The sequence below is a fragment of the Macaca mulatta genome, chromosome 5 (assembly GCF_049350105.2).
Source record: "Macaca mulatta isolate MMU2019108-1 chromosome 5, T2T-MMU8v2.0, whole genome shotgun sequence".
In the NCBI taxonomy this organism is placed as follows: Eukaryota; Metazoa; Chordata; class Mammalia; order Primates; family Cercopithecidae; genus Macaca; species Macaca mulatta.
The window spans coordinates 163,958,083-163,982,860 of NC_133410.1; the positions used below are offsets into that span (position 1 = coordinate 163,958,083).

A 24,778-nucleotide genomic window follows, 5' to 3' on the forward strand; every position below is an offset into this window, starting at 1 on the left:
TGGAGCAACCAAGGGGTGCCACACCAGAATGTGGGGACCAGTGACTTCAGGGATTGCTGGGAAGCAAACCCCAAGATCCCCAGGGCACCCTAGGGCCTTCCTTGGAAACTGTACTGCCCTCAATGCTCTCGCAACATGGGCCTGTGATGAGAGTGCATCCCAAGCAATCCACAAAACGCCTTCCGGGTTGCTCTTTCATTGTCCTGGTGAAGAGCACAGCCCTGATCCATGTATTCTGATCCACAACCTTTGTGTTCTCTTCCACACTTTATTTGTTAAAATATGGACAGGCTGAGAAGGCTAAAAATTTCCCAAATCTCTAAATTCTCTTCCCTTTTGATGATAACTTCTGTCTCTAAATCCTTCCTCTTTTCTTTCATTTTCCTATACATATTCAAGAGAATCAAGCTGCTCCTTTAATACTTTGCTTAGGTATTTCTTCTAGCAAATTTCAGTCTCATTATTCATAAGTTTTGCCTTCCAAAACACTTGCACATGAACACAATGCAGCCAAGTTCTTTGTCACTTTGTGACAAATGTCACCTTTCCTCCAGTTTCCAATAGCATGTTCTTCATTTCCATCTAAGACTTATCAGAATGACCTTTCCCTTCCATATTCTTTTATTTTATTTTATTTTAGAGACTGGGTCTCCCTATGTTGGGCAGGTTGGTCTTGAACTCTTGGCCTCAAGCAATCCTCCTGCCTCAGCCTCGCAACATGTTAAAATTCCAGGCATGAGCCACCATGCCCGGCCCCCTCCATATTCTACAAACATTCTGTCCAGCTTTCCTCCTCTGAGCCCTCACCAGAATCACCCTTAATGAAGAATAACAGGGAGAAGACAGCCACCCACACCTCAGGAGACAGGCCTGGAACACAGCCTTCCTGCTCCACCCTCAGAAGAGACCCGCCTGCTGACAACTTGATTTTGGACTCTTGGCCTCCAGTACTGTGAGACAGTAAGATTCTGTTGTTGAAGGTGCCCAGTCTGTGGCCAGTCTGTAAGACGGCCCTAGCAAACTAACACAGCCTGGTAGCCCATGGATGGTGAAAAGATGGAGTGCACAATGGAGCTCCAGGCTTACTGTCTACAGCTCCCAAAGTGTGCTACGGGACCCTTTGGTGGATGTAGGTGTGCAAGGTAATTTTGGGTGGTGCAGGGTGAATAATTTCAATTTCCATAATAACGTATCTATCTTACTGGGTAAATCGGGGTCCCCACCTGTTAGGAACCAGGCTGCACAGCAGGAGGTGAGCAGCAGCCAGAGAGCAAAACTTCAGCTGTAGGAACAGCTCCTTCTTATCCCTTGCATTACCGCCTGAGCCCTGCCTCCTGTTAGATCAGTGGTAGCATTAGATTCTCGTAGGAGCACAAACCCTACTGTGAACTGTCCATGCGAAGGATTTACATGCTACTTAAGATGTACATACAACTTAAGATTTACATGCTACTAAAAATATGGGTTTCCACACTAATAAAAATGGATGCAAATGAAAAGACTCTCTTGCTGTGGTCCCAGAAACCTCAATCATTCTATCAGAGAGATGTGTAGCTTTGATCTGTCACTGTCTTCCATCACCCCTAGGTGGGACCATAGGTGCAGGACAACAAGCTCAGGGCTCCCACTTATTCTCCATCATGATGAGTTGTATAATTACTTCATTATATATCACAACGTACTGATAATAGAAATAAAGTACACAATAAGTGTAATGGGCTTGGATCATTCTCAAATCATCCCTTCCCCTTCTCCTGGGTCTGTGGAGAAGTTGTCTTCCACAAAACTGGTCTCTGATGCCAAAAAGTTTGGAGTAAATGCTGGTGTAAATGCTTCTAAGAATAGTTAAGCAACTTAAGATTTACATGCTACTAAAAATATAGGTTTCAACGCCAATAAAAATGGATACAAATGAAAACACTCTTTTGCTGTGGTCCCGGAAACGCTCATCACTCTGTCAGAGAGATGTGTAGCTTTGATCTGGAGCTGCCCTCCCATATTCCGTCCGCTGTAAACCCCTGCAACACACACCCGCACACTCACAGACACATGCACACACATACACATACCAGAGTGCACACACACACACGCACTCACAGACACACACACATACATACATACACACACCAGTGTGCACACACACACGTGCACACTCACAGACACACGCACGTACATACACATACCAGCGTGCACACACACACACATGCTGTGCCTCATGCCCTCACAAAGGTGGCACGGGAGGGAATGAGTATTTTTAAGAGAAATGACAACTCAGACCCTTGTTCTTCTCTGCAGACCATGCTTCCATCTCTTTCTTGGCTCTCCCTCTTAGTGAAAGACAGAAGCAGAGCCCCAGCCCAGTGTAACCAGCTGCTTAGTGCCCAAGCCAAGTTCACAAGCTTCCCGGGGAATCTGGTGACATGAAGGCAGTGCAGAGCCTCCCCCAAAGACGTGTCAGCTTTTGATGGATCCTTGAGCCCAGGAAGGCAATAGGGGAGACATCACCGTTCACCAGAAAACACAACCAAAATCCATTGAGGAAGGGCAGCAGTCAAAGGTTTTACTCTCCAGAAGGAGTTCTCTGGAACTGCAAGCAGCAGGCAGAAGACTTCCTTGCATGTGTGGTTACTATGGTGACCTACAGTTTTCACTGGGAACTGGGATCAAGAGTGACCCTGTCTCCTATTCATGAGCCTCTCTCCCTGTCTCTCTCTGACTTTTATGTCTCTCTTCCTATTGCTCTCCCTCCTCTTCCTCTCAGCCTCCTCTGTCTCTCTCCCCGTCTCTCTTCCTCTCTCTCTATCTCACTCCCTTTTCCCCATCTCTCTTTCTCTCTCCTTCTTCTCCACTTCTCTCTCCCTCCTCCTCTCCCTCCCTGCCACTGTTCAGACAGGACTCCTAGGCCACCTTTCAGTGTACACGCAGGGCAGCAGGACCTTGGTCCCCCATCTCCCAGGGCCCTCAAGGTCAGGGGTGTGGACCTTTCCATGTTCTCCTGGTGGTCACCAACACTCCAAGGAGCAGAAACCGCAGGTCACCACTGACTCAAGTGACGCACCCGCGGGTGCTTCCACTTGTGATTGTGACTTCCATCTTGTGATCTGCTGAGGTCAAAGCAAAGGACAAAAGCTCAGGCCCGACCCTGCACCAGGGTGGGGCTAGGGGTCGGTTTGGGGGTAGAGGCGGGGATGGGAGCAACCACTGCAAACTGGTCCCTGGCCGGCTTCCTGTCCGTCACCCTGCCATGCAAAGCCTCCTCTCCTGCCCCTCCCCCTGCCTCCCACCACCTCCACCCCTAGGCAGCCCCAGACTCAGGCTCCAGAATTCCTCCTGGATCCAGGAACTAAGAGCAACCCCTGGACTCTGCAGCCTCTAGATCAGGTGTCAGCCGCCCCTGCTGCGTGCTGACAAACCTTAGCTCTCACTTATGCCCTGACTCAAGCCAGCCACACACACCCAGCATAACCACCTTCTCCTAACTTTAGGCCTGACATCCCTGCTTTCTGGTAATCCCCAGCTCCAGGCAAGTCCAAAGGCCAGCACCCTACACCCACCCTTCCTGGGTGCTACTCTTGTCTGCTTGTCAAGATGTCTTAACCCGGCTTTATCAACATAGAACAAATAAAGGGCCTCTCCCAGGAAGGTTTGGCAAAACACTCTCCATTTAGAAGCAGAGGCAGTGACGAGACCTACGGATGACCCGAGGTTTGCCACTCAAGCAGCAAGAAGGGCAAGGAGCCCGGTTTCATGTCCTCATCCGGGAAGGATGGCCAGGGCTCCACAAGATCCTGTGGGAGGCTGGCAGGAGCTGATCTGCCCTCCTCTTGAGGAAGCAGGCCACCACAACCAGGAAGCAACAGATGGTGGCATACAGGTAGATCCCCCACGTGCCGTCGAGCAGGGCCAGCAAATCTGCACTCAGCCCAGCCCCAGGGGAGCTGCAAGACAGACTGAGACCCTGATAGGTTTGGCTCTGTGTCCCTACCCAAATCCCATCTTGAATTGTCATCCTCATGTGTCAAGGGAGGAACCTGGTGGGAGGTGATTGGATTTGGAGGCAGTTTCCCTCATGCTGTCCCTGATAGTGAGTGAGTTCTCAGGAGAGCTGATGGTTTTAAAGTGTGGCACTTCCTCATTTTCCACTCACTCCCTCCTGCCGCCTTGTGAAGAAGGTGCCTGCTTCCTCTTCACCTTCTGCCGTGATTGTAAGTTTCCTGACCTGTGAGTCAATGAAACCTCTTTCCTTTATAAATTACCCAGTCTCAGGCATTCCTTTGTGGCAGTGTGAAAACAAACTAATACAGACCCCTTCTCTCAAGTGCCTTATCCTTAGGCCATCAGCTGCCCCCATGCTCCTCCTCTGCCCCATGGTCTTCCTTTTCCCCTCATTTGGCCCAAGTGATCCACATGGCCAGCTCCAGCCCCATCCTACTGCAGGCCTATCTGGCTGGTGGAGAGGCTGGGCTCCTTTCCTGACCCCAAGGATGGCTGACATGCTCTCTGGATCTTGGAGGAAACTGACCTCCTGCCCTCATACTGGTAGCAACTTCTTCCAAGACCCCAAAGCTGGACCATATGAGCTGATTTTTTTTTGTCGTCTCTGCTTGCTAGGGCTATCACTGGGACAGGTCTAGCCCAGGAAGCCCATGGAGACCCCGACACCAGGCCCTGCCCAGACCAATCAGGACCAAGAGAGAGGTTGGGAGCTACCCCAGCTGCAACATGGACACCTGCATCTGGCCCTGTTGGTGGCCAGTGACTGGCATGCCTGGAAAGAGCCAGGGTGGCACCCCACCAGCTACCCCGCAGCCCTAGACACCTTGGAAATTCCTGTTCAATGTGGAAGCTGATCTCATCAAGGCCATGAGAGAGAAAGGTGAGCATGGCATCCCAGCAGCCCCAGTCTATCAGCAACATGTCCTGGGGCCTCTGTCCCAAACTGTGGGACAGAGGCCCCCTCCCAGGGCACAATTCCCAGACCGAGAGGGGCCTGGCCTCGACCCCAGCCCTGGGAAGACAGGGGCACCAGGGGTGTGGTGGGCTCTCAGCTGTAGTCAGCATGACCATGCAGGGGACCCTGGCACTGTGGAGCTCTGCCACTGTCACAATTCACCTTGCAGAAGCTGGGTGAGATCCCGAAGCCTTGCAGCTGCTGCTACAGCCACAGCAGGGGATGAGATTGGCTTTCACTGCACTGAGCCACAATGTGGACATGGACCAGCTCGCCCTGCAGTGCACACAGCACTGCTTCTGACCAGGACACCTCATTCACAGCTAGGGACGTGCAGCAGTGTGCTCCGCCTTGGCTCTGCCACCTCTACTTGGAATGTTCTCAGTTCCTTCCAAGCTTCTAGGACCATCTGGGCCAGGGCTCATGGCTGGATAAGAACCTGAGGCCCCACAACCCAAACAAGCTTCCCATTCTCGTTTTATTTTTTGTTAAACTTATGAAAATATATTAAGATATGACTTACATCACTGCAGGTAAGTGTGCAGCTCAAAAGTCATTCACAAATACAACACACCAGCCCCCAGATCACAAAGCCAACCATGCCCAGCCCCTTCCAGTGCCCCTAGGCCTGAAACCAGTGTTCTGAATTCTGACAGCATTGTGAGCCTGCCTTTTGTACTTTACACTCACGGAAGTATAACCACTTTCCTGTTTTAAAACAAATGTTTACTTTTGAAATGATTTTAGATATACACCTTCCATCCAGCTGCCCCTAATAATGACATTTTGCATTACCATGGCACATTTGTCAAAACTAAGAAATTTAGGCCGGGTGTGGTGGCTTACACTTGTAATCCCAGCAATTTGAGAGGTAGAGGTGGGAAGCTCAGGTTTGCTTAAACCCAGGAGTTTGAGACTAGCCTTGGTAATATGGGTAGACCCTGTCTCTAGAGAAACATAAAAGAATTAGCTAGGCATGGTGGTGTGTGCCTATAGCCCCACCTAGTCAGGAGGCTGAGTGGGAAGATTGCTTGATCCCAAAAGTTCCAGGAAGCAGTGAGCTATGATCACACCACTGCACTCCAGCCTGGGTGACAGAGTGAGACCTTTTCTCTTTTAAAAAATTAAGAAACTTAACATGGGTGCAATCCTATTAACTACATGATAGTGTGAACAATTCTCTAAGGTTATTAATGCAGTAATTATATTAATATGGTAAAATTTATTCAGATTTCACCTGCTTTTGCCCAACTTCTCATACCTGTCCCAGGATCCCACCTCAGACTCACCCTCTGCTGTTAGGTCATTTCTCCTTAGCTTCCTCCAGAGAGTACAGCCAGACACACACCTGGGCTGAATGGTAGAGCTGATGGCTCCTGGGATCCAAACCTCTGCAGCATGTTACCATACTGAGAACTGTAGAAAATTGTAACACAATAGTGGCTATTTGTGTATCGAAAAACAAAAGGATCATACAAATACAATATAAACAATAAAAACTGGTATGCCTGGCCAGTTGTGGTGGTTCACGCCTATAATCCCGAGAACTATGGGAGGCCAATTTAGGAGGATAACTTGAGCCCAGGAGTTCTAGACTAGTCTGGACAACATAAAAAGACCCCACCTCTTTTTAAATATCAATTTTTTGCAATGGTACACCTGTATAGTGCAGCTCCACTATAATCTTGTGGGACCACCATCCTATATACATTCTGGCATGGACTGAAATGTATTATCTGACACATGATTGCATAAGTAGTCTAGAGATGATTTAAAATATACTAGAAGATATACTTAGGTTATATGCAAATACTGCACCATTTTATATCAGGACTTGAGCATCTGTGGATTTTGGTATCCGTGGAAGGTAGTGAAACTGATTCCCCACAAATGTCGAGGGACTACTGTAAACATTTCAGGCCACACAGAAGGCTCAATTCCCTGCACCCCTACCTCCAGGTAAACTCTATCACTGGAGATTAGTTTGCCTGAACATAACTTTATATAAATGGAATCACACATTGTCTATTCTTATAGGTCTAACTCAACATGAGGTTTGTGAGATTCATTCACGTTGAAGCCATAATTTATTCGTTTTCTTTGATGTATAGTATTCTAATTTTGAAGGTACCATGGTTTTTTTCAATCTATACTTCTATGATGGATATTTGGGAAGTTTCTGGTTTGAGGTTATTACAAATAGTGCTGCTATGAACGTTGTTTTACTCGTTGTATTAGTCTGCTTCATGCTGCTGATAAAGACATACCCAAGACTGGGCAATTTACAAGAGAGACGTTTATTGGACTTAACAGTTCCACATGGCTGGGGAGGCCTCACAATCATGGCAGGAAGCAAGGAGGAGCAAGTCACATCTTACATGGATGGCAGCAGGCAAAGAGAGAGCATGTACGAAGAAACGCCTATTTTTAAAACCATCAGATCTCATGAGACCCATTCACTATCGCGAGAACAGCACGGGAAAGACTCGCTCACATGATTCAATCATCTCCCTACAAGATGAGATTGAGATTTGGGTGGGGACACAGAGCCAAACCATATCACTTGTATTTTAGTGAAGATATAGACACATCTGTGTAAGGTACATGTGCAAGGATGAAATTGCTAGTTCATGGGAGGCAAATGTTTAGCTTTGGTGAATATTGCCAAATCATTCTAAAGTGTTTGTTCCACTTTACCTGCTCATCTGTGAGCCAGAGTGTTCCATCAACAGTTTGCGCTGTCTAAGAAGGACCTGGGTTCAATCTCATTCAATCACGAAGTAGCTGTGTCACTTTGGGCAAGCCACGTAACTTCTCTGAGCCTCAGTGCTCAGTGTCCTCATCTGTAAATTGGGCTGATGGTGGTCCTCACCTCGCAGGGCCGCTTTAAGGACTAAGTGAGATGAAAGCTGACACCCCAAGTGACACCACTTCTCCCTCCTTCAGATTTAATAGGAAGATGTCTTCACTGCCCAATGTGAAGGCCATGGGGAGGACTCGAAGTCCCAGAGTTCCCCTGTCCCAGGAGCATAAGCCTTGGATTTTTGCTTTCAGAAACAACCACCTCTAGGATCAGGATGGCTCTCAACTTCCCCAAATCTGTGCTCCCACCCAACGAAGGTGACGTGTTCAGCAGTGGGGAAGGGACTGCACTGTGCCAGCCTCACCCTGCCCACTGTCCATCTTCATGACTCAGAGCCCAGCTAGTTCCCCAAGCAGAGCAGAGCAGGGTCCTGCCCCGGCTGTGGGTTCCAGACATTCAGGCCACCACTACCTGTTCCTACCCTGCTGCCTCCATCCCTCAGCCCTTGCTTGCCTCCTTCACAGCTCAGGATGTCTTAGCTTTTTACCTGTCACCATTGTCTGTCTCTTCAAGGGGAGAGCAGCACAAGGGCAGGGACTCTGTCAGTCTGTGGATGTGTCTCCAGTATCTGGGAGAGATTAGAAGCTCAATACACACTTGCCCAGTGTCTGCATGCATTTCACTAAGCGGAAGACAGCTTTGGAGATGAGAAGAGACCCTCCTGAGGTGACAGTCCTTAGTGGCATTTCCCAAGTATTCTCAGCATGCCAGGTGCTGAGCTGGACCATGGACATAGGAGCTCTGGAAACTGTGGGGTGCCGAATTACAGGTGTGAGCCACTGCACCTGGTCAGAAGTATTCTTTATTTCTTTTTAAAAATTTGTACTTTCTGAGTTTATGTAATTGGCGTGTACTGCTTTTGTGATTAGAAACAGTAATGGTATAGAAAAAAATGTGTAGAAAAAAGCAGAAAACCAAATCACATATACAATAAAATCCTAGCTTTTAAGTAAAATGTGCAGAGAAGAAAGATGGAAAAGGAATACAGTAGGCCAGGCATGGGGGCTCATGCCTGTAATCCCAGCACTTTGAAAGGCCAAGGTGGGAGGATTACTTGAGCCCAGGAGTTTGAGACCAGCCAGAGTATCATAGTGAGACTCCGTCTCTGTTTTTTTTTTTAATAAAAATAAAAAATATTAAAATAGAAATGCACAAAAACATTAATAGTTGGCTGGGTGTGGTGGCTCACACCTGTAATCCCAGCACTTTGGGAGGCTGAGGCAGGTGGGTCACTTGAGCTCAGGAGTTTGAAACCAGCCTGGCCAACATGGTAAAACCCCATCCCTACTAAAAAAAAAAAAAATTATCCGAGCATGGTGGTGTGCGCCTATAATCTCAGCTATTCGGGAGGCTGGTCCAGAATTGCTTGAACCTGGGAGGTAGAGGTTGTGGTGAGCCGAGATCTCACCACTGCACTCCAACCTGGGTGACAGAGTGAGACTCCATCCCCCCAAAAACAGAAACAAACAAACAAAAAATAAAAACACAAAAACCCTTAATAGTTGTTGTCTCTGAGGACTGGGGTTATCAGGAGACTTACCTTTTCTGTCTTTCTAGTTTTTCATATGTTCATATTTAGATTTTAATGTATTATATAAACCTATTCCTTTAGTAACCTCCTAATTAGTCTCCTTACTTCCCTTCCTGCCTGTGATGTAGAAAGCCTTCCCATGGCGTTGTGCTGGAGAAATTATGTTGCTCTTAGTAAAAGTCTTCGTTCTCTGTGCCTAGTTAATCTCCACTTACCCATCAGTACTCTACTCAAGGTCTCCCCAACTTCTTTATGGAAGACTTCTGCAGTGGATGCTGTGACCTGCCACCCAGATGTCACTTCAGGACCGGGCCCTCATTCCCCAGCTGCTGGGAGACTTGGAGGCTGATGCTCACAGATGAGTCTCACTCTGGGAAATGCCCTGGCTGAAAAAAGCTACCTGGGGACAGCCTGCATCCATTGCCTGGTCCACTGGAGGAGGGAGATGGGGTGGGCAATAAAAGCTCAGACCCCTTGCCTCAATTCAGTGCAACTTTGAAGGGTCATCTACCCTCTAGAGCTCCCTGTGGAATTGGCTAAGACCTTTGTTGCAACTCCAATGCAGTTTTCTCTGCCTGCCGAGGCCGGCTAGCTTCCCCCTCTCACAGGTGCTGGTCCTGAGGGTACTTCCCAAGAAACTTCCTTAGCCAATAACACCTTCTTGACCTCCCAGGCTAGGGTAATTTTCTTTATTATATGCTCTTCCAGAGCACGTATCTCCTTTGTAAATTTTACATCTATTTCTATTATCTGGCCAATGTCTGCCTGTCCCATCAACTGTAGTAGCCACAGGGTGGGAGCTATATCTGATTTTACTCACCATTGCATTCTTCCTTGCAGGCATTTGGTTTAGAAATATTTGTAGAGTGAACAGACAATATTATTAACCATCTAATCTAATCCCTTGCGAGGCCATCGACTTTACTTAGAGCTGCAGAATGTCTCATTCATTCATTCAATAAATATTTACAAAGAGAAGCTGGATTCCTACCCTCTCAACACCAAAATAATTACAGATAGTTCAAAGATGCTTATATGTAAGAGAATAAAACCAATAACTTTCTAGAATAAAGATGAGTAGGTTTTAGAAAAAAATTAGAATATTAAGGGCCTTCATAAGCTTGACCACATATAATTCTAAGACTTTATAAGGCAAAAATGGAGATTAACAAGCTGGCCAGGCATGGTGACTCATGCCTGTAATACTAGAACTTTGGGACACTAAGGTAGAAGGATTGCTTGAGGCCAGGGACCAGCCTGGGCAACATAGTGATACCGTGTCTCTACAAAACAAACAAAAATTAGCTGGGCATGGTGGTGCATACCTGTAGTCCTAGCTACTCAGGAGGCTGAGGCAGGAGGACAGCTTGAGGCCAGGAATTCAAGGCTGCAGTGAACCATGATTACACCTGTAAATAGTCACTACACTTCAGCCTGGGCAACATATAGCCCATCTATATTTATATTTGAACAAATAATTAAGACAAGTAAAGAAAAAGTATTTGCGGTTGAGTGTGGTGGCTCATGTTTGTAATCTCAGCATTTTAGGAGGCTGAGGTGGGAGGATCGCTTGAGCCTAGAAGTTTGAGAATAGCCTAGCAACATAGTGAGACTCCATATCTACAAAAAATGCAAAAATTAACCGAGTGTAATGATGCGTGCTTGTAGTACCAGCTACTCAGGAGGCTGAGGAGAGAGAATCGCTTGAGCCTGGAGATCTGGGATACAATGAACTGTGATGACACCACTGCACTCCAGTCTAGGTGACAGACCAAGACCCTGTTTCTAAAACAAAAAAAGAAAGAAAGTAAAAAAAAAAATTTTGGCTGGGTGCGGTGGCTCAAGCCTGTAATCCCAGCACTTTGGGAGGCCGAGACGGGCGGATCACGAGGTCAGGAGATAGAGACCATACTGCCTAACCCGGTGAAACCCCGTCTCTACTAAAAAAAATACAAAAAACTAGCAGGGCGAGGTGGCGGGCGTCTGTAGTCCCAGCTCCTCGGGCTGCTGAGGCAGGAGAATGACGTAAACCCGGAAGGTGGAGCTTGCAGTGAGCTGAGATCCGGCCACTGCACTCCAGCCTGGGCGACAGAGCGAGACTCTGTCTCAAAAAAAAAAAAAAAATTTTTTTTAAATAAAAAAGAGTATTTGCAATACTTACACAAGACAGCTAATATACCAATAACCTTTACAAATCAAAAAGTTAAAAAGGCTACATAAAATTTGTCAAAGAATGTGAAAACCTATTAGAAACCTTATTTATATTCTAGGAAATGCAAATTAAAACAATAATACAATATCAATTTTTTTCTATAGAATTGACTGAGTTGAATGCTTGACAATATCCAGTCTTGGCAAGAGCATAGATAAACAAGGAATTTAATTCACACTTGTTAGCAAAAATTGTTCTGAAGTCTTTGGAGTGCAGTTTGGCAATATCTATTAAATTAAAAGCATTCACCATTTTTTACCTCACAACTCTACTTCTAAGAATTTATTTGTCTAAGGGCATGTGTTTGTACAGACTGTACAAAGTAGAGCATTGCCACATTTATAATTACAAAAAAAAAAAAAATGCCTGGGCAACATAGTGAGATCTTGTCTTTACAAAAACTGTAGCACGGTGGTGCTCACCTGTGATCAGGAGGTTGAAGAGGAAGGATCACTTGGGCCAGGGAGGTTGAAGCTGCAGTGAACTGTGATCACACCACTGCACCACAGCCTGGGTGACAGAGGCGGGGAGAGAGAGGGAGAGAGAGAGAGAGAGAGGAACAGAGAAAGACAGAGAGAGAGAGAGAGAGGAAGGAAGGAAAAGGAAGGAAGGAGAGAAAAGAAAGAAAGAAAGAAAAGAAAGAAAGAAGAAAGAAAGAGAGAGAGAAAGGAAGAAAAAAAGAAAGAAAGAGGAATGCTTCATTAGTGCAGATTGTTTAAATACATTGTGATTAATTCATACAATCAAACTCTAATAAACATCTATCTTAAAGAATGAGGCACCTCTCTGTGTACTGAATGTATTGTATGTACATTTGTACTGAAATATAAGTAAGTATGTGCTCTCTATGTACATGAAAAGAGTCCGCATTAAGAGAAAAAAGCATGCAGTAAATGAGGTATTTCTCATTTTGGATGCATGGAGGAAAATATGGTGTGAATGTGTGTGTGAGAGAATGCATTAGAATAGGCACAGAAAACATCTGCAGACACCGATCACCAGTGCCTACGAATGGAGAGTTGGGGGTGATGGGCAGCTTCCACTCTCTCTGTCATGTGCTTCCACTGTGTTTGACTTACTAATAATGAGTTCACATGACTTTTGTAATCCTAGAGAGAGGACAGCACATGTGAAGGTCTGAAGCAATAGGGGTTCATCCCCACACTCCTTGGGTTTCTTTGTCCTCAGTGGCAGCTCCTGTCAGTCTCTGAGGCTGCCTCCTCGTTTTCTGCCCACATTAGACTGTGGGAATTTCTAATCTAATCCCTCGGGAGGCATTCAGCTTTACTCAGAGCTGAAGAATGTCTTATTCACTCAATAAATATTTACAAGCTCCGCACGGTGGCTCATGCCTGTAATCCTAGCACTTTGGGAGGCTGAGATGGGAGGATCACTTGAGTCTAGGAGTTGAAGAACAGCTGGGGCAACATAGCAAGACCTGTCTCTACAAAATAAAAAATTAGCCAAGTGTGGTGGTGCACACCTGTGATTCCCAGCTACTCAGGAGGCTGAGGTGGGAAGAACGCTTGAGCCCAGGAGGTCAAGTCTGCAACGAGCCTTGATCACACCACTACACTCCAGGCTGGGTGACAGAGTGAGACCCTATCTCAAAAATAAATAAATAAATAAAAATAAAAAAAGAAGAAGAAAAGAAATATTTACAAAGAGAAACTGGATTCCTACATATTCAGTCCTGCTTCCTCATCTCTTCTTAGTCTATACTGTCTCATTCCGTGATATCCATATTCCCGGCTGTAAAACACATCTTTGTGTGACTACTCCCATGTCCTCTCTCCTGCTTGGTTTCCCTCTGAGCACAGACCCAGGGAGTACTTGCCTCCTTGGCACCTTCATCTGATAGTTATCTCACATGAAAAAATTAACTTTGGCTTTTAGCCACCCCACCAACTTGCTCCTCTTCTGACCTTCATCTCAGTAAACGATGCCACCATCCACCCAGTTGCCAGGGACAGACACCCATGGAGTCTTCTTTATCTTTACTTTTACTTTTGTGACAAAGACTCGCTCTGTTGCCCAGGCTGGAGGGCAACCTCTGCCTCCTTGGTTCAAGCAAGTCTCCTTCCTCAGCCTCCCTTGTAGCTGGAATTACAGGAGTGTGCCACCATGCCCAGCTGATTTTTATATTTAGTAGAGACAAGGTTTTACCATATTGGCCAGGCTGTTCTCAAACTCCCAGCCTCAAGAGCGCTCGGCCTCCCAAAGTGCTGGGATTACAGGCGTGAACCACCATGCCTGGTCTCAAGGAGTCTTCCTGATGCCTCTCTTTTCTGTATCCCCCTCTACTTTCTAATACATTATCAAGGTTGACCTGTTTTATCTCCAAAATAGACCTCAATTTGTCCCCTTGTCCCTATCACTCTTGCCACCCCTAGTGCAAAGTGCAGAAATAAGCAAAGAGCACTCAAATGAGAACAAGCAAAGTCAGTTATTCAGTTTGCTATAGAAGGGAGTTGGCCACCATCACCTGCATTTGACAGAGCCTCAAAGGTAGGGCAAAGGGTGGGAATGCTTTCTTTCTTTTTTTTTCTTTCTTTCTTTCTTTTTTTTTTTTTTTTTTTTGACAAAGTCTGGCTCTGCTGCTCAGGCTGAAGTATAATGACGCAAACATGGCTCACTGCAACCTTTGCCTGTTTCCCAGGCTCAAGCCATCCTCCTACCTCAGCCTCTCGAGTAGCTGAGACTGCAGGCATGTACCACCATGCCCAGCTAATTTTGTTTATTTTCTGTAGAGATGAGGTTTCACCATGTTGCCCAGACTGGTCTCAAACTCCTGGGTTCAAGAGATCTGTCTGCCTTGGCCTCCGAAAGTGCTGAGTTCACAGGCGTGAGCCACTGCATCCAGCCTCTTTTCACTTTCTTTCTTTTTTATTATTATTATACTTTAAGTTCTAAGGTACATGTGCACAACCTGCAGGTTTGATACATAGGTATACATGTGCCATGTTGGTTTGCTGTACCCATCAACTCATCATTTACATTAGGTTTTTCTCCTAATGCTATCTCTCTCCCAGCCCCCAACCCCCGGACAGGCCCCAGTGTGTGATATTCCCCACCCTGTGTCCAAATGATCACATTGTTCAATTCCCACCTATGAGTGAGAACATGTGGTGCTTGGTTTTCTGTCCTTGTGATAGTTTTCTGAGAATGATAGTTTCCAGCTTCATCTATGTCCCTGCAAAGGACATGAACTCATCCATTTTTATGGCTGCATAGTATTTCATGGTGTATATGTGCCACATTTTCTTAATGCAGTCTATCATTGATGAACATTTGGGTTGGTTCCAAGTCTTTGCTATTGTGAATAGTGCCGCAATAAACATACGTGTGCATGTGTCTTAATAGTAGCATGATTTATAATCCTTTGGGTATACACCCAGTAATGGGATTGCTGGGTCAAATGGTAATTCTAGTTCTAGATCCTTGAGGAATCACCACTGTCTTCCACAAAGGTTGAACTAATTTACATTCCCACCAACAGTGTAAAAGTGTTCCTATTTCTCCACATCTTCTCCAGCATCTATTGTTTCCTAACTTTTTAATGATTGCCATTGTAACTGGCATGAGATGGTATCTCATTGTGGTTTTGATTTGCATTTATCTGATGACCAGTCACGATGAAAATTTTTTCATGTGTCTGTTGGCTACATAGATATCTTCTTTTGGGAAGTGTCTATACATATCCTTTGCCCACTTTTTGATGGGGTCGTTTGCTTTTTTCTTGTAAATCTGTTTGAGTTCTTTGTAGATTAGCCCTTTGTCAGATGGGTAGATTATAAACATTTTCTCCCATTCTGTAGGTTGCCTGTTCACTTTGATGGTAGTTTCTTTTGTCACGCAGAAGCTTTTTAGTTTGATTAGATCCCATTTGTCTATTTTGGTTTGCCATTGCTTTTGGTGTTTTAGTCATGAAGTCCTTGCCCATGCCTATATCCTGAATGTTATTGCCTAGGTTTTCTTCTAGGGCTTTTATGGTTTCAGGTCTAACATTTAAGTCATTAATCCATCTTGAATTCATTTTTGTATAAGGTGTAAGGAAGGGATCCAATTTCAGCTTTCTACATATGGCTAGCCAATTTTTCCAGCACCATTTATTAAATAGGGAATCCTTTCCCCATTTCTTGTTTTTGTCAGGTTTGTCAAAGATCAGATGCCTGTAGATGTGTGGTATTATTTCTGAGGGCTCTGTTCTGTTCCATTGGTCTATATCGCTGTTTTGGTTACTGTAGCCTTGTAGTATAGTGTGAAGTCAGGTAGCGTGATGCCTCCAGCTTTGTTCTTTTGGCTTAGGATTGTCTTGGCAATGCAGGCTTTTTTGGTTCCATATGAACTTTAGTTTTTTCCACTGCTGTGAAGAAAGTCATTGGTAGCTTGATGGAGATGGCATTGAATCTATTAATTACTTTGGGCAGTATGGCCATTTTCATGATATTGATTCTTCCTATCCGTGAGTATGGAATATTCTTCAATTTGTTTGTGTCTTCTTTTATTTCCTTGAGCAGTGATTTGTAGTTCTCCTTGAAGAGGTTCTTCACATCCCTTGTAAGGTGGATCCATAGGTATTTTATACTCTTTGTAGCAATTGTGAATGGGAGTTCACTCATGATTTGGCTATTTGTCTGTTATTGGTGTATAGGAATGCTTGTGATTTTTGCACCTTGATTTTGTATCCTGAGACTTTGCTGAAGTTGCTTATCAGTTTAAGGAGATTTTAGGCTGAGACGATGGGGTTTTCTAAATATACAATCATGTCATCTGCAAACAGGGACAATTTGACTTCCTCATGGTGTCTTTGGAGGTGCAATAGTTTTGAATTTTGAAGAAGTCTAATGTATAAATTTTATCGTATTCTATCTATAGATCTATACATACAGATAGGTCTGATTTGCCATGGTTCGATTTAACAACACGGGGTTAGGAAGGAAGCAAGGACATGAGTGGATGATAGTGAAAAAGGTGATACTGAAAGTGGATTGGAGGCTCTGATAAAGCCTGGTGTAGAGGGGAATCTAGAGCCCGCGATAAATGAGTAGAGGTGATTGGGAGACGAGTGCAAGAAACTGCAAGTGAGGTAGCACGGGGGGTACCCTGATGGTGCCAGACAGGCAAGGGCTTTGAAAGTGGAGGACAAATGGCTCAGAAGGTAACTGAATGAACAGAGGGCACCCACATCACCTCCTGGCCTTCCCAGGATGTTTCTCCCCTACGTCTCTCAGAGCCGTTCTATCTATTGCCAGGTTATCTGAAAAAGCCCACGACAACGTGGGTGACTTCAGTTTTAAGGCTGATCAGGCCATTTTTTGACTTTGTTCCTTCTTACAGCCTGGTCCACAGCCTGGTTCTGAATGCACTGCACAGGTGGTAGTGATGTGTCTTCTGGAACAAGCACCTATGGGCCACATGGGAGTCATGTCCCTAGAGAAAAGCCTTGGTTTCTTCTCCTGTAAAATGCATTCCATCTTTTGTCTATTCAAGCATGTGTGAAGCACCGCTGTGTGCCAGGCCTATTTGCTTCATTTTCCTTACATTTCTCAGCCTCCCTGAGGGAGAAGAGTTATCATTTTTTTATTTTTATTTTTTTTTACTTTGTAGTGATAGGGTCTCACTATGTTGCCCAGGCTGATCTCAAACTCCTGGGCTCAAGGAATGCGGAGAGGGATTATTACACTCATTTTTACAGATGAGGAAATAAAAGCTCAGAGAGCTGAAAACCTTTGTCGAGGTCATGTAGGGTCTATCTGAGTCCAGGAAGACTCACTATCCAGTTAGGGAAATAATCAGGTAGGGAAAGAATAAAAATTAAGTTGGTGTACAAAATTGTGTAGGAACATGGACGTTAGAAAGATTACTCCTGTTGGCCGGGCGCGGTGGCTCAAGCCTGTAATCCCAGCACTTTGGGAGGCCGAGACGGGCGGATCACGAGGTCAGGAGATCGAGACCATCCTGGCTAACACGGTGAAACCTCGTCTGTACCAAAAAATACAAAAAACTAGCCGGGCAAGGTGGCGGGCGCCTGTAGTCCCAGCTACGCGGGAGGCTGAGGCAGGAGAATGGCGTGAACCCGGGAGGCGGAGCTTGCAGTGAGCTGAGATCCGGCCACTGCACTCCAGCCTGGGCAACAGAACGCGACTCCGTCTCAAAAAAAAAAAAAAAAAAAAAAAAAAAATCACTCAAAAAGCTGTGGCATTTGCTCAGGAGAGATACGACATGCAGATAAAATTAGGCAATAGCAGTGAACATAGAAAAGAACAGATACATTTTTAAACTATCGTAAATAATACGATTGAAGTGCGTGCCGGTGCAGGAAAAAAGGAAGAGGGGACAGCACGATGTCGGACTGAGTTTGAGGTGCCTGTGATATATGGGAGTGGGTGAGGGGCTGAGATTATAAGGAGAGTGACTACAGAAGGGAGCAGAGGATAGGACCCTGGGAAGCATCTGTCAGGTTATGGGCAGAGGTCGTACATAGCACAGAAAGGCAAGCAACTGCCAGAGAAATAGGAAGAGAACCAAAGAGGAGAATGGCTCACCAATAAGGGAGTTTCTTGTGCTGCCTGTTAGTCAAGTGGAGAAGCAAACTGTATCTTTCCCTAGGAGGTCACCGGGAAATGTACCACGCCTAGGTAAGAGCAGTTTCAGTAGAGGGATCAGAGGGAGGTGTGCTGGAGCTCATACCTACTCAGGAGAGTCCCTTGTGCACATCCAAGCCCAGCTCTGCATTCGATGACATCAGCTTTAAATCAGTGGCGGTGGAATTACTTGAAATCAGCAAATGCTACAATATTACAAATCAGGGTGTTCCCTTCTTACATCCTTCCCCACCCTAAGAGTTAAACATTCACCAGCTTCAACAGGGAGAGAAGAAAGGTGAAGCATGATTGAGTAAGTCTGCAAGTGAATGGAAGATAAGGAAGTGGGGCTGAGGGAGTTCATTATCTTTCCAGACGTGAGTGGTGAAGGGAAAGGGCACAGTACAGTCACATCTTAAGACCCAGGTAGGTTTGAAAGAATATTGCTTTTTCCTGGAAATGTCACAGACGAGACTGATTACATAGCCTCTATTATATCACTGAAATTTTAAGAAATCTTTACTTTTAATGGCGTCTCACACATACAAAACCACATTATTCTTATGTAAGAAATTAACCCAGTGCTTTCCTTCTTTCCTGATCGATTAGCACACACTGTCTTTTTTGTATCATTTCTCCCATGTGTAGCTCCTCTGTTCATCCACCTTTCTGGAATTGCTTGGCTCCTTCCTGCTTTGTACAGCATCCCTTTAAGACAAATCTAGTTTCACACACGAAAGCAAATACACTTTTAGGCACTTTTTGGAAGAAAGATACAAGTGGATGCCCAGTTCTCTTTGTTTGTATGTTGGATTTCTGGGTAAGATTTCCTAAATAAAATGCCCCAAACTAATGTTTGAAAAAAAAAAAAGGGGGGGGGGTGGTAAACCTAGTTTCAGGTTTTTAAAATCACTTATTTACGTGTTACTCTTTATTCGAATTGTTCTATTTTATCTGTTATCATTATATGTATTTGTAAGATTATGAGTTTTTGTGGAATTAAAATCCAGCACTGAAGAAATCCCAGGCATTACTTAGTGGGAATTTCTTTGTAAAAAATAATCCCATTAAGGATTCTCAAGGAAAATCCAGAGCCCAACTGTAGGTTAATGAGAATAAAAGAAATTATTTAGCATGTGCCTAACAGCTAATTTGGGGTTAGCATTGTGCTCATGTAAGAATGTAATTATTCTTTTGTCTCTTCTGGGAAGCTCAGAGTATATATTAGTGATCAAGTTCCAGAAGATGGCAGCAAAGGATTTACTATCTGGAGGGAACATGCGTGTACTCATTAATATTCTTGAGATACTTCATTTTGCTTAGAGTGATTAAAAGTTACATTGAAACAAAAACTACGCCATTGAATAAAGCTTTTTGAATGATTAGCTTTTTCTTTTTATTAGAAAGTAGAAACTTACTAGTTTAATGTGTCAAGAAAATATTGTTTAAATCCATGTGTTTAAAAGACTTAATATAAGCTGCTCACCTCCCAATCCTTTCCCTACCCACCCAAACTCAACCTGGATCATTGTTCATAGTTAGGGTTCTTTTCCATATTTTTATCCTCTACACACAAAAATGGTATATTACATATATTCTTCTATAACCTGGTCTTGCCACTTGAAAATCTTTCCAGGTTAATCAAAAACTGAATTGTGCATTATTTTATGGTTATATAATTATATGTATATATTTATAATTATGGTCCTTTAGGTTGTTTTCAGGTTGCATGAGCAGCCTTGTGGCACATTTAGTTGTTTATAGTTTTTTTTTTTTTTTTTTTAATTTAGAATACATCCTAGATGCATTCTAGGATATATTCTAGGATATTTATTTAGAATACATGCTAGAGGTAGAATAACCAGGTTAAAGTATATTAAAATTAACTGTGGTTATCCTTCCTGCCAAAATGCCTTCCAGGAAAGTCTTTACAATATATATTCCTGTGAATATTATGAGAATGATTTTTTACCTAAATTTGCTCATTAGATGCTCTCATTTCACCCTTGGAAGAGGGTGAAATACAATTGCAATTTTATTTCCAAGATTTTATTCTCATTTTTATTTTATGCAACTCTACTTATTGTCTCCTTTAAACATCATTTGATCTATTGTCTCAAAGTGAAAACTAGATGTGAAATAAAAACATAAAGGTAAAATGTTATTTTATTTTGTTTTCAAAATAAACGTTAAAGAAAAAAGACATTATTTAAATGTTACTGGGAAATGGTCTTTTGTGGGTAAAAATAAATCATTTTAAATTGAATCTATTCCTATAGTTATTATTCCTAGCATTAGGAAGATACAATTTAATAAAGTTCTCTTGAGGAAATTCATTAGGTCACAGGAACTAACATGAAAGCTCTTTATATTTAAAACAGGCAATGACGGTAAGGCATTACTAAATACTTTATGTAACTTCAAAGGCACTACATTGCCCAATTACATACTCCATTTTAGGCATTTTATATACATACACTGTAGCCAAACTTAGAGTAAACTTTGATTAAAATTTTCTATTATGCAAGTTTCTTAACCTTAAAATGAACTTCTGTGATTCTTAAGTAAATATTGTAGGGTGATGCTTTTATTCTTTGGGCTGGATCCAGATGTCAACTTTTCGTTTTGTAACAGCATGTTCTTTGCAACCCATAGCCAACTAATTTTTTCTAGTATGGACAAAGAACAAAGAATGTGCCCTGTAAAAATTTTATACAAACTTCTTTTTCCTGCATTATATATTACATGTCTCTTTCTCTTCTGTGATTAAAGCCCACAAATATTTTCCTTTGGAAAGTCAATATTATATCTGTTAGATAAGACAAATTCTCCCTATTATCTCACAGCGAATCTGCTTCTTTCTGTTTTTTTTTTTATTTTAATGTTTGTTTTCTGTTTTGTTTTAAAATTTGGAGTGATGTGTGTCTGAGATTAGTAGGTATTGAGAAAAAAAATCTGTAATATCTGAAAAGGTAAAGATAGTACAAATTTTTTTTGAGAGGGTTTATATTTCAAAAGTCAAATCTTTTGAAAGTTTGGACCCACATTTTAAAAACTCACTGTTTTAAATGAAGTTAGACAATGAAATAATGAGACATGATTTTGCATCTAGCTTATGAACATCAGTCTTATATTCAAATGTGTTTTAGACAAAGCAATTCAAGAATATTATGTCTCAGTCAGAGAGTTCTACTGTCTAGGTGAACTGTGCTACACTTACTTGTATGTAGTTAGAATCCTAGAATGCCCTGGAAATAATGTAATTCTTGGTACATGAATCCTTTGAATAACATTATGGGACCTGTTTGAAAACTTCCAAGGACATAGAATGAATACATCAGCGTATGACACATGTGTTCCATTATTGAACAGCTCTAATTATCACAATTTTATTATTTATGCTTGATCAAAATTGCGTCCCCTTTTTCTGTACACTGACCGTAGTTTTGTTTTGCAGAGTCATAGAGAATAAATCTAATCTTCCTTTCACATGACAAAATTTTCACTTGCGGAAAGATTTATGTTAATTATTAGCACACTGTCTTCAATTTACCATTTTCCTTTACTTCTATTTATCATGTACTGCTATTTATCATTGTTTCAAAAACCCATCACCATCCTGGTTATGTTTTTTGGATAATCCATTTGATTTCATCCCTTAAGAGTTGTACCTTAAGATAAACAGAGTAACCCAGATATTGTTTAACCTGAACAAGGAGTAATCCTATTTTTAGGTATGGACACTGCTAACACTACCTGAGCTTACATTAATGTTTTCCTGGCAGCAGATAGGCTCCACTCTTCATTTACCTTGTGTGCATGTAATCAACCAAAATGCTGAAGTTTTCCAGGTCCCATAGGATTCAAATATTCTTTAAACCCAAATGTAGGATTTTAAATTTTAATGTGTTAAAGACTGTCTTTTGGTTTGGGACATCTCTTTTTCAATCTTTCAATCTATAGACAACTTATTGAGTTCTATTTTATCATCCAACATACTATTTTTCAGTTTCATATTTAAATGTTACAAGTATATCTGCTTGGCACCTGTTTATACAAGCCATTACTAAAAAAATTACTAGGATAATTAATTTATCCACATTCATGGGTATGTTTCTAATCAGGTTCAATGCAAGGTGATTTTGTTATTTTCTGTGGGACAATTTTAGAAAAATTGAATCTATTTCTGAGCCACAATCTATTCCCTCTTTCCCAGGGCAGCATAGCAGTATCAGGGCTTACTTAGGCTTAGTTCTCTTGTCTTTGGCAATGGCTGCTGAAGGACAAGAGAATCAAGTCTAAGTAAGCCCTGATACTGCTATGATGCCAAGGGAATGAAGGAATAGATTATGGTTCAGAAATAGATTCAATTTCTATTGGGAAGACTTCTTTCTTTTCTTTCTTTTTCTTTTTTTTTCTTTTTTTTTTTTTTTTTTTGAGATGGAGTCTCATTCTGTCACCCAGGCTGGAGTGCGGTGGCACAATCTTGGCACACTGCAACCTCCGCCTCCCGGGTTCATGCGATTCTCCTGCCACAGCCTCCTGAGTAGCTGGGATTACAGGCACATGCCACCATACCCGGCTAATTTTTTGTGTATTTTTAGTAGAGACAGGGTTTCACTATGTTGGCCAGACTGGTCTCGAACTCCTGACCTCGTGATCTGCCCGCCTCGGCCTCCCAAAGTGCTGGGATTACGGGCGTGAGCCACCGCGCCTGGCCGGGAAGACTTCTTTCTTAGGAAGACAATCTCATCTTATTTGATGAACCTTTTTTTTTTTTTTTTTTTTTTTGAGACAGAGTCTCACTCTGTTGCCCAGTCCAGAGTGCAGTGGCGCAATCTTGGCTCGCTGCAACCTCCTCCTTCCGGGTTCGAGTGATTCTTCTGCCTCAGCCTCCCGAGTAGCTGGGACGATAGGCACATGACGCCAGGCCCAGTTAATTTTTGTATTTTTAGCAGAGACGGGGTTTCACCATACTGGCCAGGCTGGTCTCAAACTCCTGACCTGAGGTGATCTGCCTGCTCTCTGCTGCGATTTTTTGGAAGTTGCTTTTCCTTTCCAAAGCTTCCTGAACTCTGTTATATTTAAGGTGATTTTGGGAGGACAGAATTGTGCTACAGAAAGTTACTATTACGAGACATTTCAGTAATTGAACTATTAAAAGGCATTAATAATTTTCTTTTATTTTAGCAAATAAAGAATTTAGTCATGGAGTAAAAGTGCAAAAGGAAATCGTCCAAATGGTTTTAAGATGAATTAGAAGACAGTGATAGACTAAGCTGACTAAATTTCATGGAATGTAAGCATTCTTTTTTTGAATATTACACACTGAATTATCCAAAATCACAGAATAAACTACATTTCTCTTACAGGAAACACCAATAAATGTGTTTCCATTTATTTTATTTTTTAACTTTAGACATTTTGTTATTGGTGAGAATATTTAACTCTGCTTGATTTCATGATCATACTTTTGGTACACACACAGAAAAACTTTACCAGTTTTTAAATAGGATTCTACTCTTGTTGTGTAAAGTATTTGTCACTTTATGCATTGCTTTCCATTTTCTGGGATTAGATTTTGCTATGTTCCTATTATACTACCTTTATTGTATTTATTCCTATAAAAGCTCAAGCATATGCTCTATATCCATGTCAATATAAGTCTAAATCTTGAAAGAAGGAAACATATGGAGCTGTGAATTTTTAACACTTTCAATATGAATAGAATCGGGAGCAATGCAGTCAAAGCTATAATATAGTTCCTATTGCTTTCACCAGAAATTCACAGTGTAGTTGAGCAGTCAGACTATATACAAAAAAAGAAAAATTGATGATTACCTCAAATGTTCAACAAACCTATTTGATATTGATTAACCTGCACACTTAAAACAGAAGCAATGTGGCCATATGTATGGATAGATGAAGAGCTTGAAAACTGCAGAATAATGCACAGAGGGTAGAAAGAATGAGGCACGGGGTAAACAGCCAATGCTGTAGACTAAACCAGTGAGTGCTGTACTAAGAGGTGCAACATTTTTCAAATTACGAATGGGGACCATCTAGTAGGTCATCACATTTATATAATTGGAATCATGATTAAAAAGAAGTTTCTAGCATAAACTAGACTAGATTAATAAAAAATACTCAGCGCATTACAAATTGAAAAGGTATGGACCATTTCAGAAAGATTGTGTTTCCATATATAAAAATATACTGTGTATGAAAAGTAGACCATGTACATTTATGTGCATATATAAGATATATTTATGTGTATATGTATATATGTGCACTTGGGTTGTGGTATAAAATATATTTTTTACAGTATTCAGTGACAAAAATGTTGATAGCCACTGATGTGGTGAATATAGACTACTCTTTTCAAAGGGAACAGAAAAAGAAAGTTAAAGTAATTTCCTGGGGTTGTGTGAAACCTGAAAACTAGTTTCCCTAAAACCATAATACTTAATTTGTCTACTATTACTAAAAGACAATTTCATTTCCTATGACAACTTGTAACTGGAAATGGACTAAACATGTAATTAATAGTAATAAAATTGTAAATGAATGTTAAAAGAAATACATAACTCTGTGACTGCAAATCTGCTTCTTAGCCTGTTGTGTCACTCTTTTC

General features: G+C 42.5%; 1 protein-coding gene and 1 long non-coding RNA gene across 2 annotated transcripts in view; both read left to right on the forward strand.

The window, feature by feature from the left end:
• Positions 1 to 3,578: 3,578 nt before the first annotated feature.
• LOC144340861 (uncharacterized) lies at positions 3,579 to 10,164 on the forward strand. Its single transcript, XR_013417358.1, has 3 exons — positions 3,579 to 3,874; positions 4,612 to 4,876; positions 5,121 to 10,164. It is a non-coding gene; the product is annotated as an uncharacterized LOC144340861 (long non-coding RNA).
• An 8,272-nt stretch (positions 10,165 to 18,436) lies between these two features.
• Positions 18,437 to 24,778, forward strand: part of LOC144340862 (uncharacterized) — a 129,216-nt gene continuing 122,874 nt past the window's right edge. Inside the window, exon 1 of the transcript XR_013417359.1 lies at positions 18,437 to 18,570. The gene's annotated coding sequence lies outside the window, so the exon portion shown is untranslated. The remainder of the gene's footprint in view (positions 18,571 to 24,778) is intronic.